This window comes from Theropithecus gelada, chromosome 20 (genome assembly GCF_003255815.1).
Source record: "Theropithecus gelada isolate Dixy chromosome 20, Tgel_1.0, whole genome shotgun sequence".
In the NCBI taxonomy this organism is placed as follows: domain Eukaryota; kingdom Metazoa; phylum Chordata; class Mammalia; order Primates; family Cercopithecidae; genus Theropithecus; species Theropithecus gelada.
The window spans coordinates 59,024,049-59,028,207 of record NC_037688.1 but is presented as its reverse complement, the minus strand read 5'-3'; positions in this window follow the sequence as shown (position 1 = coordinate 59,028,207).

The following is a 4,159-nucleotide window of genomic DNA, read 5'->3' as shown; positions in this document are numbered from 1 at the left end:
CTCTCTCTCTCACACACACACACACACACACACACACACACACACGTATGTATTTTTGAGACAGAGTCTCCCTCTGACACCCAGGCTGGAGTGCAATGATGTGATCTCAGCTCACCGCAACCTCTGCCTCCCGGGTTGAAGCGATTCTCCTGCCTCAGCCTCCTGAGTAGCTGGGATTACAGGCACGCACCACCACGCCTGGCTAATTTTTGTACTTTTAGTAAAGACGGGGGCTTCACCATGTTGCCCAGGCTGGTCTCGAACTCCTGACCTCAGGTGATCCACCCACCTTGGCCTCCCAAAGTGCTGATATCATAGGCGTGAGCCACTGAGCCCAGCCTGTTTTTGATCTATGTATGTTTTTTAAAAATTATAAACCACACACGTGGTTAAAATATTAGATCTATACAAGAATTTTCAAAAGATTCCTTAGAGTCGCCACATGACCCGATGCAATCAGGCCCCCCTTTTACTTCTCTGTCTTTGAATCCTACACACTTCTTGGCCCCAGCCCATCCTCAGAAACTGTTCTTGCTATTCCCTCGCCCTGGAAGACTCCTCCCCAGATATCAGTGAGGCTCATTCCCTCACCTGCTTCAGATCTTCACTCGGTCAGCTCCTTATAGAGGTTTTATCTGGCCTTCTCATTTACTATTACAACCCCTCTCAACACTCTCCACCCTCATTTGAAAGGTTCCTGGATCATAGTGTTATACATAGTGTTACTCTTTTTCTCCAGAGCAACTCACCACTCTTGTTCAATCTGTTACACTTAGTAATTAAAAAAATAAAAAAATTCTATGGTTGGGCATGGTGGCTCACGCCTGTCATTCCAGCACTTTGGGAGGTTGAAGTGGGAGGACTGTTTGAGCCCAGGAGTTGGAGACCAGCCTGGGAAACACAGCAAGATCTCATCTTTACCACAAACAAATAAAAAATCAGCTGGCACAGTGGAGTGGGCTTGCAGTCCCAGCTACTTAGGAGGCTGAGTGGGGAAAATTGCCTGAGCCTGGGAGGTTGAGGCTGCAGTGAGCTATGATTGCGCCATTGCACTCCAGCCTGGGTGACAATGCAAGACCCTGTCTCAGAAAAAAACACAAAACAATATTCTGTCTCTTACCTCTAGAATGTAAGCTTCGTGAGGGCAGAAACATTTTTTCATTTTTTACATTTTATTTCATCAGTGCCTAGACAATCCTAGCATATAATAATAGGCTTAATAAATATTTGTCAAATGAAGCTACATCACAGCTCTGCTTATGAAAGACACTGACCTTAATGAGGATGTGATACAATGAATTGGCATCTTTTACTAGCTCATGCATAATTCTGGGATTTGGCAACTAGGGGTGGGCTCAGGTGGTTGGCTTTTCTGTTCTAGACCAGGCTTGGCTGATCTTAACTGGGCTTGCTCATGCTTCTAAGGTCAGCTGAGGCACCTCAGTTTTCCTCCACGTGGCCTCTCATTCTATAGCAGGCTGGCTTGGGCTCATTCATATGGTGGCCTCAGGCTTCCAAGCACAGCAAAGGAGGCAATTCCAATGTTCAAGCCTCTGTTGCATTACATTTCCCGTTCTCTCCTTGGCCTAAGCAAGGCCCATGACTAACCCAGATTCATGGAGGTAGGAGCTGCTAGGTAACATTGTAAAGGGGAGTGCCTACAAAGATGAGAAGAATTAGGGGGTATTTTTGCAATCCACCATGATAAGTATGATTCAGTTGCTGTAGAAAATAGAATAAAATTCCACCAAGAGCATATTCAGTGCCTGCTTCTTTGCCTTATTATGCACTGTGTATTATTACATTAAAAAAAACTTAACTAATCAGATAGATGAAAAGTAGTGTCTTATTTGCTCAGAGAACTTAAAAGACATCAGCGTAGCTGGTAAGAAGCAGAGCTTGACCTCAAAATGCAGGTTCTTGCTTATACACTGTTGTTGGGAATGTAAACTAGTTCAGCCACTGTAGAAAGTAGTTTGGAGATTTCTCAATGAACTTAAAACAGAACTACCATTTGACCCAGCAATCCCATAACTGGGTATATATCCAAAAGAAAACACATCATTCTATCAAAAAGGCACATGGATTCACATGTTGATTGCAGCGCTATCCACAATAGCAAAGACATGGAATCAGCCTAGGTGCCCATCAGTGGTGGATTGAATAAAGAAATTGTGGTGTATATACACCATGGAATACTACACAGCCATAAATAAAGAACCCAATCATTTCGTTTGCAGCAACATGGATACTACTGGAGGCCATTATCCTAAGCGAATTAGTGCAAGAATAGAAAACCAAAGACTACATGTTCTCACTCATAAGTGGAAGCTAAATGTTGGGTACTCATGGACATAAAGATGGGAACAACAGATACCACAGGCTACTAGAGTGGGGAGGAAGAGATGGGGGGAAGCATTAAAAAACTATTGAGTACTATGCTCACTACCTGGGTGATGGGATCGAGCATACCACAACCCTCAGCATCATGAAATGTACTAACACAACAAGACTGCAAATGTACCCCCTGAAACTAAAATAAAAGGTGAAATTATTTAAAAAATATTGCAGATTCTCACTTGGCTTGCCATGCTTTCTCACTGTAGGCAGGGCATCAAGACCTGTCCATGACTCCAGGCTGGGTCCTGTGACTTGCTTTGGCCAATGTGGTATTCGCAGATGTGATGCAAACAGAGCCTTGAAATAGGCTTGCATGCTGGCACTTGCTGTCTCTTGTCCCTCTGCCATCACCGTGAGAACATGCCCAGACTTGTGTGCTGGAGCATGAGAGACACTTGCAGGAGAGCTGAAGCAGCCCAGCCACCCCGCAGAGGCCCGTCCAGGTGCCTGGATAGCCAGCTGACACCTGGACATGAGAGCAAGCCAGTCAGGATCAGCAGAGCCATGTGGCTGACCATCAGCTGCCCCAAGATGTGTGCATTGATAGCTTTCATCTCACTGGTCTCCCCAGAGGACCTGTGCGTTTAGAGCAGAGAACTATGGCATCTCACAACTCTAGATGGTGGAGGAGCCTAATTCAATCCCAGCATCCTCAGGCCCTGGGGACTCCTGTTGTGCTTGGACCTATGAATTTGGATACGCTTCTGGGACATCCTTTGTAAAACTGTTTATCCCTTCCTGATCTCTTGTAGTTTCCTTAGCTGGAGTGTTCTGATGGTGCAGAGGCTGTTGGGCTGGGTTAGAAAAATCTTCATAATTGTCAACACGCTGGCCAGAGTCAGACCCCGACATCTGATGGAAAGGGTCATGAATGGCAGAAAAGGAAGCTGGCTGCATTTGCCCAGAGCCTGCCTGAGATGATGGATGAGCAGCCCGGCAGGCCGGGAAGGATGGAGATGTTTCTATTTCTTAAGGCAGGGCATTTTCTCCTAGGGCACAGGACGAGTGGAAACAGGGTCAGAACAAATCACTTCACATTTTCTCTCTCTCGTTTTTTTTTTTTTTCTCCTTCTGATGAGAAATAACTCCTACTCCCAAGGCATGATAGACCAGTGAAACTGCATAAAGCTACATTTATGCTCTGAACATTTTTTTCCGTGAATTTTCATCTTAGGGGTCTATAACCTCTCTGAGAATCTGATGAAAGACATGGACCCATTCCCCAGAAAAATATTCATAAATACAATTTTTTACTTAAAATGTTAGGGGATTTACAGTTCCTCTGAAACCCACTCATGGAACATAGATTAGGAGATTCTAAGAGAAGAAAGGAGGAAGGGAGGGAGGGGGAGACAGTGGTGAGGAGGGATTTGGAAAAAAATGAGTAGAGTTTTGAAACAAACATGTCGAGAAGTTTGAGCCACAGATCCTCTGGCCCTAAATATATCCCCTCTTCACTCTGTGCTAGTTCAAGGACCTATACTTTTCCTACAAATCACTTCTCTTAGTCAATGATATCATATTCCATGCATCGTTCTGCAAACCTGCGTTTTCCCATCAAGTCTGCCTATTTCAGATCTATTCATATATAGTATGTTTTGATCTAGTCTATTCACTTGAACTGCTAGACAGTATGTAGTATGAATTTACCTCTTTTTATGTATCCATTCTCTAATATTGGACATTTAAATCGTTTCCTGTTTCCTGTTGCTGATGGAAATATCCTTGTATATTTCTCCTTGCACACAAGTGAGATAAT